The sequence below is a fragment of the Desmodus rotundus genome, chromosome 2, assembly GCF_022682495.2.
Source record: "Desmodus rotundus isolate HL8 chromosome 2, HLdesRot8A.1, whole genome shotgun sequence".
NCBI classification, from domain to species: Eukaryota; Metazoa; Chordata; class Mammalia; order Chiroptera; family Phyllostomidae; genus Desmodus; species Desmodus rotundus.
In genome coordinates this window covers 5,968,905-5,981,413 of record NC_071388.1, presented here as the reverse complement: position 1 = coordinate 5,981,413, position 12,509 = coordinate 5,968,905, and positions in this window count along the sequence as shown.

Sequence of the window (12,509 nt, the reverse complement as noted above, 5' to 3'; positions counted from 1 at the left end):
TAAACCGTTTATTGTGCCGCACGTCAGATCACACCTGTCCTTGTCCTCTTGTTCTGGCCACAGTCACGAGAACTGTTCTGTCCGCATCCTGCAGACTTCTATCCCGAGGTTAACCCTTTAAGGTGTATATAAGGCAGGTGATAGACCAGATTTACTTATCACAAAATCGTACACTTCCCACCTCCAGTCGATGGAAATTATGGAGCGCTGTAATAGTTTCCGGCGGCTGCAGATTAAATTTCTTTCAATCTGCTGAGGTGTAACTATGTCTCCTGGAGGATCATTGAGCTCGGGTTTCTAATTTGATTTGGAAAGAAAGGAAGTGGAGTGTCTGCTTCGTACAGAGCAAGGCGTTTCAGTGCATTGGGGAGATTTTCAGATATCTGTGTGGGTGTTTTTAATAAGTTCACCTAATTGTATTTCCTCTCCACTAAAAAAGAAATGCCCTACCCTATTGGGCTCGCTCTTTCTAAATTATTTTCTGGTTTTAATTGTGCTGTTTCCCACAAGAACCTAATTTAATTACAAGATTGTAATGCTCTTTCTGTGAGAAGCTTGCCCGCCCTGTAGGAAGGCTGGATTCAAATGTGTGGGGGTGGGGAGCACGGTTTTTCACTTTCTCAGAGTGAGCAGGAAAACACCTGAATGCGCACCTGCCTTGGTCAGTCAGGTCTTTGGGAGGCATGGAATGGGAGGAGCTGAGAGAGACCCCGGTCCTGTCCCAGGATGGGCCCAGAGGGAGCTGAAGCCCCCTGAAGCTTGGGACCCATCATCCACTGGCAGGAAATGACTTCTCTTCCAAACCCATTCGCTTTGCCTGGAATGGCAGCAAAGCTGTCCACCAAGAACCCAGCGGTGGATTCAGGAAATGTGTGCTCCCCGGAACAGTGAGCATCCAGGCATGACAGGCTGACAGTCACTTCTGTAACAGCTTTGAAAGATAATATGCTACACGCCAAGGAAAGGGAGTGGCCGAAGGACTAGGAAGCACATTTTTGCCTGCAAGCGAGGAGGGACCTCTTCACAGCAGCAGGGTTTTAGCAGCAGGAGCCTCACTCCCTCTCTGGCAGAGACTGCCAGCCACGGAGAGGCGGCCTTGGCCCTGCGTTTGCATGTCTGTCCCCTTCCCAGCTTCATCTCTCTGCCAGGGCAGTGGGATCTAGAGGCGACCTCCTTATTCGTCTATCACAAGCTTGAAACAAGCGCCGAAGCTGCTCAAAGTAGTTCAAGGGTCCGGACCCACCTGGGGGATCAAAGCCCGTGCTTCCTAGGCGCCAGTGGTGGCACCTGGGGCAACGCTTGTGACGGGGAACAGTGGGAGGCTCGCGCAGGGGAGACAGACACTGGGCCCCTTACAGATTCTGCCTCAACAGCTCCGGGGGCTGCATGTTCCAGGTGCCTTTTCTGTTTTCTTGGTAAAATATCGGCGATGTTGCAGGGAGGGAAAGAAGGAAGGCTCACTTATAAGTGTACTAAGCCAGTCACACTCCTTTAGTGGAGTAATGGCTGTCCCAGGAGCAGAGCCAAGGACGAAGTCGAGTGCTGAACTGGACCGAATTCTGAGTCCAAAGCCCTGATCTCCACTGGCCGTGGGTGGAAACTCTTAACGGGCTGAGTCATTCTCGTCTTCCCCCAAATTCCTATGTCAAGGCCCAACACCCCAGGGTGGCCATGTTTGGGATAGGGCCTTTAAGGAGGTCACTCAGGTCAAATGAGGTCCTGAGGGTGGGGCCCTAGTCCTATAGAGCCGGTGTCCTTACAGAAAGAAGAGATCTGAGGGATCTCTCGCTGCATGTACATAGGAAAGGCCATGTGAGGAATTTGCCGGCACCTTGATCTTGGACTTCCAGCCTCCAGGACTGTGAAAGGATAAAAGACTGTAGTTTAAACCCCCATCTGGGGTATTCGGTTACCGCCGCCCAAGCAGACCAACACGGTGCCTTAGGCTGAGGTGTCCGCAGCACCACCGAGGGTGGCAGCACCACCTTGCTCTGAAAATGACTCAGCAATTGGCGCTCCTAGTTCCTGAGCTGGAGGATGGGCTAGTGGTAGTACGTGCCCCATAGGGACTGCACGAGTCTCAAACAAGCTAGTGTTTATAAAGAGCTTACACCAATGTGTTTCTAAACTAAACCAAAATGAAACAAAATATAAAATAGGCAGGAACTAACATTTATTGAACATCTACTTGCGCGGGCATCATACTGAACACTTTAGACACAACATCTCCTGTAAGGGCATTGGGAACCAGTATGGGGTTCCCGTGGGAGTCTGTGACAGGTTCTGGTGACATGCAAGGAAAGCCGCCTTTAATGCACATGACGTTAGCTAGAGTAAGAATGAGGGTGACGCAGCTACCAGCTGTTTGTCAGCTCCCCGCCCCGGGCTTTCTGCACCAGCCTGAGGCAAGAAGGCGCTTATTGAACATACCCTGATTAAATATCAAGTCCAATAGTAAAATAAATCAATACTTTTGGTGTCATGGAATGGAGAAAAAGAAACTGATGGTATATATTTTGTTTTTCGAGGCAGTACAATTTAGTCATCAAATCTCAAAGAAGGAAAATCAAGAGGTTTTGTTTACTGGGCATGGATATGTTAAAATTACCCTTTAGCCTATGCCCACGCCTGTGACTCAGGGACCCTTGGGGCACCTTCTGGGATGCAAAGGGCTTGATTTTATAGAAGAGATTACTTCACTTAGCATAATGCTCTCCAGTTCCATCCATGCCATTGCAAAGGGTATAAGCTCCTTCTTTCTCTCTGCTGCGTAGAATTCCATTGTGTAAATGTACCATAATCAACAAAAGAAAAAAGCAAACAAACTATAACCAGAGACATTGAAATTAAGAACATTGTAACAATGGCCAGAGGGGAGTGGGGAGGGGATAGTGGGGAGAGGGGTCTAAAGGAGCTACTATAAAGGACACAAGGACAAAATCAAGGGGGAGGGCAGAGGTGGGGGAGGGAGGTGGGACTGGCTGGGGTGGGGTGGAGGGATGGAGAGAAAATGCAGACAATTGTAACTGAATAAAAATAAATTAATTAATTAAAAAAGAAGAGATTACTGACACCTTAGTGACTTTTGCAGAACTGAGTTATCTTTTCAGTTGCACAGAATCTCGGTATAGGGTACTGCCTCATCACTTCCTTAGTAATGGGGTTGTGTTTTAGATGTATTTTTAGTTTGACTTGCTTGAACCCCTCCAGACCCAGCTGTGTATCCGGGACATGTAATTATGCCAGGGAGGTGGCTTCATGTTGCGAAGAGGTGGGGCACGTCCAGGCCACCGCAGTGACTGGGTTCCTCGTAAGGAGGCAGGGTGTGTGGAAAGAACAGAGAGCCCAGCCCTGCCTGCGCCAGAGAAACAGACTGACCCACAGCCCTGCTCCGTGGAGAACAGTGCCCACCTGCAGCCCCAGCCTCCCATCAGCCCCCACACTGCCGCCAATCAGAACGGATGCTGGGATGTCCTGGAAGTGGGGTTCAGAAGGCCAAATGGGGCTGGGATGTCCCAGGGGAGGGGCTGGGGTGGCTCAGCAGCAGAGGCGGGACACTTACCAACCAGTGAGGTAGATATTCAGCGCATCAGCTCCAGGGACAGCTGGATGCCATCCTGGGTACACCCTGGAGGTTCCTGTCTCCCTCCCCCACTGAGGGCTCAGCCGCCCTCCCCCTCAGCTACCGTTGCTGCCTCTCTGACTCCCGCTCACACCCAGCTCTCTGCCTTGTGACCAGGGGTCTCTACTGCACTCTGCTGATCCTCATTCAAACTCTTCCGGGGACAGGGTGCATCACATGGGACTCTCCAGGGCCCAGGTAGGCAGGCAGCTCATGCCAGCTTGATTTAGTGTCCCTCCAACCCCTACCCAAGTGTTCCTCACAGGCGGTGACCCCCCTAGTGCCCTTTGGCAGCCTGGGATACTCACACATTGGGAGCCCCTCAGGGTTGGCCCGGGAAGGAGTCTGTGGGCATCGCAGGCACACTGGGCTCCTTGGAGTGGCAGGAAGTAGCTGGCGGGTCCCTCACATGGCTTTTCCAGGGTGTATTGGAACACTTGGCGTGGGAAATAAATAGCAAAGAAAGAAGACCAGAGGAAAGAAACACGCCAAAACAATCTTAGCTGTAGTGGGATTGCCAATGTTTTTTTATTTTCTGCATTTTCTAAATCTAAAATAACTTTTAATGCTGGTGGTCATGCATCATTATGTGTGTGTGAGAGAGAGAGGGGCAGAGAGACATCAGTCAGTTGCCTCCCATACGCACCCTGTCAGGGATTGAACCCACAACCCAGGTATGTGTCTGGACGGGGAATCGAACCTGCCACAGGATGACACTCTAACCCACTGGGACATCCGGCCAGGGCTAAAGCAGTGTTCTTTAGAGGCATTCCTAAAGACTATTGTTGTTTAGAACAATAGTCTCAGGGTGTGTCTGGGGAAAAATGATTTTAGGGTTACACAAGTTTGGGAAAAGGCCATCTGTTAGTGAATCCTTTATGTGTTTATTTATTAAACATTGAGATCTGACCACGTTTCAGACAACATTCAAGACACGAGATAGCTAAGAAGACATGATCTTTGCCTTCCTCGTGAGTTAGACTCTTGATGTGGACAGGAAAGCAGAGTGTGCAGAGGTGGGACCAATGTGGGCACCACGGTGACATGGAGACCGTCACCCCGCAGTTACGGATCAAGGGCTCTGACACATCCTGTGGTCAAGAGATGGGCTGAACTTCTCTTAATCCCATATTGCCAAACCTTTCCATATAACATGTTCTGACATCTTGCAAACCCGCCGCAGTCCACGCTTGGGGAAATACTGCCCTTTGGCAAACCCGACAGTTCAGTCGAAGTTGCCCATCAGCTTCCCTAACACTATTGCCAGGAAGGTCTCGTCATTGGGCTTGGGACCACATCAGCCTTTTGCATAAATGAGGCAGGGCCTCTGGGAAAGCTCCCCGTTTCCCCTTCCTTCCCCTTTCGTCCTCATGTGATTGGTATGTGAGTTTATACGGCAGAGGTCAAACCCTTATGTGCTACAGCGAAAGATCAGGCTTAGAGAGCAAGTGGCAGACAAAGCTGGGAGTGTGACTGAGACACACGGGAGGTGCCCGTGAAAGATGACGAGTGGTGTGGAGAGGGGTTGTGTGTAGGGAGGAGGAGGGGCCTGGATATTACAGGGAACGCCCGCAGCGCAGCGCAGCGCAGCACTCCCTGGCTCGGGGCTGCTATTTGCAGTCAGAATAGAGCCCGCACTTGCCGCCTGGCGTCCTTGGCCTTGCAGGAACGGGTCCCGCCTAACCTTGACAGGTCACCTTGTGTCCTGTCCCACTAGGCTCCGGCCACACTCGCCTTTCTGGTCCCGGACTCCTGAGGCTTTCCATGGCGCTGGCCACACACACGGCTTGGCCCAGTGCTCCTTCTCCCCTCGCCCCGGGCCGCCCCTTTCCTGTCCCCTCCCTTGAAGGTATCGCCCTGTCGCTTCCTCTCAGGACACTGCCCTTTCCTCCTTGGAGCCATCAGAGTGTGCTAGCACTCTTGTTTCCTGTCTGTTCCCTGCTCCAGAGACACCCCCTGGGGGGCAGGGCTCAGTTCTGTTTTGTCCCCTTTGGAGAGTCAGGCTCGGCAGTGCCAGCCACATGAGAAACAGGCTGTGGAACATTGGGGGGCGAATGAACACTTGGCTGGCTGTCACTGGGCTGCTGGGGGGCTTCAGTGATTGGCACAGAACAGGTGATTATGGAATGTCTGTTCATTCATTCCCAGACCTTCATTACTTGTGGGCTCATGTTAGCTTCTCCCCTCTGTCACCAGGGGCTCTAAGGAGACGCTGAAAACCCAGAGGAAGGTCCAGGCTGCTGGCGGCTGGTGACTCAGAGCCTGGTCTCTCAGGGGATATGTGGTGGGCTGGATGGAGGGAGCTCGAGGAAAGCCCTGAGCGGAGGTGTCCAGGGAGACTGGTACAGTCTGAGGGGCTGGAAAGAAGACTCGGTGGGGAAAGGCAGCCTCCCCAGGCTCCTGACATTCTGATGTTCGAGAATCCCAGCATGAGAACAAGTCACCATGGGCAGACACTCTGGCCCAATCCATCTCCTTCAGACGGAGAATTTGAGGCCTGAGAGGTGAAGGGTCTTCCTCCTCACCACCCGGTCAGGACCACAGACATCCCCGAGCCTCGACACCCATGTCTGGGCAGCCCACAGACCCCCTTCATTGCTTGGCATCCAGAGGCGTCTTCTAAATGCCTTCCCTAGACACCGATCATGCTCACAAGTGTTGCATCGTGTCAGCTTTAACGTTACCTCCTAAAAGAAAAGGAAAGATCCCCTTGCATCTCCGCACAACCCCCTTTGAGCGGCAGGACAGGAATATTTTACAGTAAATCTGCAGTTTCATGGGCAGCCGCCTGTGTGCGGACTGCTGACAGAGAGAAGGAAATTGTTCTATTTTTATATTTCCCTTAAGGCTGGGAGACAAAAGCCACCCTGGGGTGTAGTTTTAAAGGCTACAAGGAAGTCAATTTTGAGGGAAAGAAAGCTTCTTTGATTGATGCGAATGGAATAAACTCCAATGATTTCATTTTAGAAATCACTATATTCTGCAAGGTGTAGGTTGGCCAGGGTAGCTGGATTCCATGCACAGGCAAACAGGAAGAGGAAAGCCAGGAAGGCCTGCTAGCACGTCAGGGCCCTCTTAGAGCCAACGAGGCTGCATCCTGCTTTCAGACCTGTGCACGTTTTCTTCTCCCAAGTTCACCGCTTGAACTCGGCTGCTTATTTAAAGTGTGTTGCTAGCCCGTGGAAAAGGTCAAGTTTTCCCAGAATCTTTCATGAGCTCAGTTGTTGGGTTCCACCTCCATCACCATCCAAGCCCTTGTCTCCCTTTTTCATCTATGGAGACTTTCAAGCAGCATTCTTCCTGTTCTGTGTCTACCCCTTCGAAAGGGAGCTCTGCCCGGGGCGCTGGATGGTCCAACATACCCCAACGTCCTGTTTTCTGAGGCCCAAACATCTGCACACACTTTTTAAAACCTCAGACTCTTGGACTGAGCAGACGTTTCAAAAAGGATTTGCCAAAGGCTTTTAAACGTGAGCACTGTGGCTAATGCAAGGGGAGCTAGCCAATAAATAGTTGTTGAATGAAAACATTGGAGTGGTAGTTAATGGAGGTGAGTGCCCTCGGCCTCTGTGACTTGCCGTGTGCTGGGACCTCGGCCCAGCCATCCCCCCCTTTTTAAAAAAGATATAGGGGTGCTTCATTTAAGACATTAAATTGAATGTATTTTTAAATGAAGAAGTTTCTTTCTTTCCATTTTTATGTTCGAATTCTTAACTCTGATTCTCCAAGAAGATACAAAATGAACTCAAATTTGGAATGCTTTGGAGCTCTCTGTTTCTTAAATAAGAGGAAGTCGGGCCCCTTCCCTGCTCAGTGGGTCCTTTCCTTCCCCACTTCCAGATCCAAGTTGCAGAAAAATATTCCGAAATATCCCCAACTTAACGATGCCCTTAGAAGTACATTTCTTTTACTAATATAGTAGTTATGTCTTCTGTCTGTTTAGAAGACAAATCCAAACTTGTGTTACTAAAAGTCACTTCCAACAAAATATTTGAAAGAAACCATACTGTAGGAAAGTCAAAGCAAGTCCTACAAATGTAGTATTTTGCAGGTACTGTTTTGGGTTGTATAAAGTCTAAAACAACATTACGTATAAAGAATGTATTCTAATGTGAGCACCATATTTTGTCAAATTAGTTGACAAAGTTAAATTTTAAAAAATGACTATTTTTCCCACTTCAATGTGATGTGTGCACGAAGCGGCAGTGTGTGTGATGGGTAGGGGCACTCCCAGGTCGGAAGCCTCCCTCCGATCCCCGTCTTCCCCACTGACAGAGGCGGGGCTCTGAGCAGGTTATTTCATTCTCACTCTCCCTTGCTTTTCCCACATGTAAAACGGGAGCATTTGCCGTCTGCGTAAAATGGCTTTTGTGAGGAGTGAATGAATTAAACACTCAGAGCTGTGCTTTGCACGAAGTGAGTGCTCAGTGAGCTCTGCGGACATCGGCAAGCTGGAAAGGCAAGAAAGAGAAGGGAAAAGTCTCTCACTTCCACTCACAGAAACTGCTCAGAGGGCTTTAGCATTTTACTTCCAGTCTCTCTCTATCCATTACATAATGTGTTTCAGAGTGTACCATTTCTAAAAATGCTGTTTAAATTATCTGTAAACATTCAATGACCCTTCCATAATTTTCTTAACTATTTCCCTGTTGTTGGATGCTTAGATGGTTTCCAAAAATGTCAAAATACATTTATTTAATTAAATTTTTTATTCTCACCCGAAGACATGCTTATTGACTTTAGAGAGAGGAGAAGGGAGGGAGAGAAGCATGGATGTGAGAGAGACATTAATGAGAGGAACATCGATTGGTTGCCTCTCACATGTGCCCTGACTAGGGACAAACCACAGCCTAGCTATGTGCCCTGACTGGGAATAGAACCTGTGACCTTTCAGTTTTCAAGAGTACACTCCAACCAACTGAGCAAGGGTAACATCAAAGCAATTAAAAAAAAACACTTTGTTTTATCCTAATTATATGGAACTATCTTGGACCATAGAACTATTTTGCCCTCTCTGTAGTAAAGTAACACGGATTTTGGGAAAGCTTATGGAACATGATAAATTAGAGACAGGACATTTGAAACGTGATGGGAATGAAGTTTGTTTGTTTTTTGTCTGTGTGTTGGGAAAAAAGTGATCAGGTACAAGAAGTGATAACATAGTGATATAATACACTCAGCATTTGTATGTTCTTAGCGCAAATCACAGTTACTTTAACTCAGACCTCACGCCACTCAAAAGGTAGTTCTGTTATCATCTGTATTTCACAGATGAGAAAACTGACCTCAGAATGGTTAATGGCTTTTCCATTTCCCAGTCACCGCCCTTGTAATTTGCAGAGATGGGATTAGAACACAGGAGAACTACCTCCAGGAACTGTGTTCTCAGACACTGAATTTACATTGTCTTTTTATGTGGGGTGTTTAATCAGGAATGTTCTACCACTGCTTTCCTCTCCTTATTCTTTATTAGGAAGACAATAGAACAAGTCAATTTTGGTAAACTGATGCTTTTTTTCTGAATATAATGGCCAACTCTGTGATGGGCTTTCACATAACAAACTATTTGGGCATTGGGTGCCTGCACCCCAATTGTGAACTGGGTCAGAATATCAGTGGGTTCCCATCCTTTTTAAAATTGGGTTATGGTGTAAGTTTGGAGAGAAAGACTACATTGTTTTTCAAATAGGCTTCTTTTTCTTTTTTTCTTTTTTTGACCTTACAGGCCACGACTATTTCATAGGAGTTTACATCTATCATGAAGAATGCACACAGCTGGAAAAAAAAAGTATAACTCCAGCGTTTTTTCTGTGCAGGTGTTCCTGAATCTGCCACTCAAGGACACATTTGAGCATCACGCTTTCCATTTTTCTGCCTTTCTCCAAATCACGCCAGGAACGGATTACCACCCAGCATCCACATACCCTCCCGGGGGCTATAGGAAAGGTGCGCAAGGGAAGAGAATGCCCCGCGCAGACATTGAAAGGGAGTTTCCTAGGGGAAAAAAGCCTTAGTTTTTCATTTACAGAACTTGGCTTCTCCCAGAGTAGAGATCCCTCGTGTGTCAGAAAACAAAGACACAGAATATTCCGGGGCCTGGTACAAAATGACACAGGAAAACAGGAAATGACACGAGGGAGGATCGTGTTCTCTCCTTCTGCAAAGTCTGTCTTGAACTCCAGCGTTACAGGCAGAGGGACGTCCAATTCTGTTCCATTTGCTTCAGGGCTCAGCCCCATAAAAAGGGGATCTTGCCCCAGAGAACTGGCCTTTCCTTTTTCGTTCTTCCTTATAGTACCATATCGAGTCATAATCCTTTCCTTCCCCAAATTTTCAAGGAACTGAATGAGGTTTTTATAATGATGACTCCAATTACAGGTCATTTGCAAGTTGGAAATGAATCCACATGTGAACAACTGAGATGGTCTATTCAATTCTTATGAAAGGCAGGGGTGCCGAATACACTTTGTTTCATTGAAAAGCCTAGGTATTTGTCTTTAAATTTTCAGGTTTCAGGAAAATTCCATTTTAATAGTCTTCTCTTGAAAAATACGCAGACTCAAGCAAAATGTTCAGAGCCTAGCTTTTAGGACTTCCTTCCGTAAATTAAACTTTTGCCTATGTGGCCCTATTTTATTTTTTTAGGTTTATTTAAACAGAGGCGATAATTACCTGGATTTAAACTCTGATCTGAAGGACAGAAGATCTTTTTACTTGCAAAAGGCAATCCTGGTTTTGTAAAGTAATAAAGACTCTGGGGAAAACAATCACCTTAGATTCATTTACATACGAATGGAGAGCGAGTGTAACTTGAAAAGGGCTCTCATTAAATCTCATCAGCAGAAATGGGGGTGACGGTTAAAATGTTGAATCTTAATAAGATTAAGATTTGTTTGTTCCCGTGGACGTGGCTCCCTCTGGGGCGTTTATGCCACGGCAGCTGCAGGCTGCGCGATGGGCCGGGATGCGCTGTGTCAGGTGCCCTCTGCGGCTCCCAGCGTCGGGCCTGGCCTGGCGGCTGCCGTGGAAAGACGATTCTTTCCTTATGAGCCGTTTGTTTCTCTGCAGCCCTCCCGAGGCTGCAAGGGGCGCTGATCTCCATCCGCTGCCCAGTTTTTTTTTTTTTTTTTTTTTTTTTTTGCTCATCCACCCTCCGACTGTGCTTTGCGAGCTCAGGGTTAGCGCTGGCTGGGACAAGGTAGCAGCACCATTTGCCTCGAGCGCCACCACCTGGTCGAAACGGGAACACCTACGCCCGTCGCTGAGGATTATCTTGAAAACGGCTGCGGGGAAATTTCTAGATCTTGTACAATCCCCACTCTTATCCATTTCCTGTGAAGTGACTGTGATGAGTATTCTCTCTACTTAATGCAGGTAGTTTTCCTCTGAATAATTGCACATTTGTCTTGCAATAATTTGGGTTTAAAGACACTGGCATGAGAACCATTCTGTACTCTCCACTAAAAAACACATAAATTGTCTTCTTTATACATGAGCTGGATATGACATGCTTTGGTGGCATAAAAATATAGCAACAGGACCAGGCAGGAAGTATTCTCTTCTTACTTCTTTTCTCAGCATGCTGTCTCTGGTGGAGTTGGTCTGCAATGGGAATGGCTGGCCCCTCCCACTGCCCGGGACCGAACTGGAAGGTTCTGAAAAGTGTGTGTCCATCTCAGGGCTTGTGCGTGTGGCTGTGCATGCGTGCGCTGCATGAGCTGAGCTCCCAGGTACTACAAGAAAATATTGGCATTCTATTCATAGTTATTTTTAATCAACATTTATATTTTTATAATGCATGAAAAACATATTACAACAGTTGTATATCATTTACAAACCAGTATTTCAAAAGCTGGTAAGATGTGTTTGGCTGAGAGAAGTTTGTGACTGACACCCACATGTCTAAAGTTTCAGGAAACCCAAGGCTCTTTTCAACACGGTCCTGACTGCCAGGGCGAGGCCTGGTGACAGGGAGTGGGGCTGGACAGGGCCTGTCTGGCCGGAAGCTTAGCCAGCCTCTGCGCTGGGTGGGAGACCAGACTGGGATTAGACTCAGAAAGGGCTTTGGGCTGAAACCTGGGAAAATAATTTCACATCTGGGAGGCTCTCTTTTTCTGAACAAATGCAGAAGGAGCATCAGCTGAGGGTTGGACACCAAGTGGGGTGGGCACGTGGAGGGTAATAGGGAACCTGGAGAGTGAGCTCACCTTACGGCGTTCACAGTCAAGTGTAACTTTCATTTGTACAGGGAGATGATAGGACGGCTCAAAATAAAAAATGAACAAGATTAAAAGGAAAAGATTTCAAATACCTAAAAGAGACCTCTGAATCTCTTGAAGACCCTGCCTTTGCTTACAGAAGGTTGGCACCCTTTCTGTAGATTATCCTTATCAATCAAAATTTTAGAAACTTGTGTAATAAATCGGCATCATATCTATCTTGGAATATATCTTTTTCCAAAGTGGATGGAGAAGGCACAATTAATGATTCAAGGGCTAAATTGCTGTTTTTTAAAGACCCTTTTGATATGTCTTTAGACAAAAAAGCTAAAAGCTCCAAGTTCTAAAAAAAATGTGGGGGGAATATTTCAATATGCATCCCTGGCTTAAGAATGGTGATGGAAATTGCTATTTGAGTGACAGCTTTGACCGAAACCTAAAACCAGTTATGGCCCCACTGATGTGACCCACGTCACTGCAGAGGAGAGAAATCTTGCCTGGTTTTAAGGGGAAGGCAAAAGACAAAGACTGGCGCTTCTGGTTTACCTAGGACTTGCTGACAGCTGTCAAATTTATTGTTTTTATTTTAGATTTAAAAACGGAGGTTTTCCTTTGAACAACTGGAGGCCAGAACATTTCATTGATGTTGGATCTTGTCTGTGGTGAAT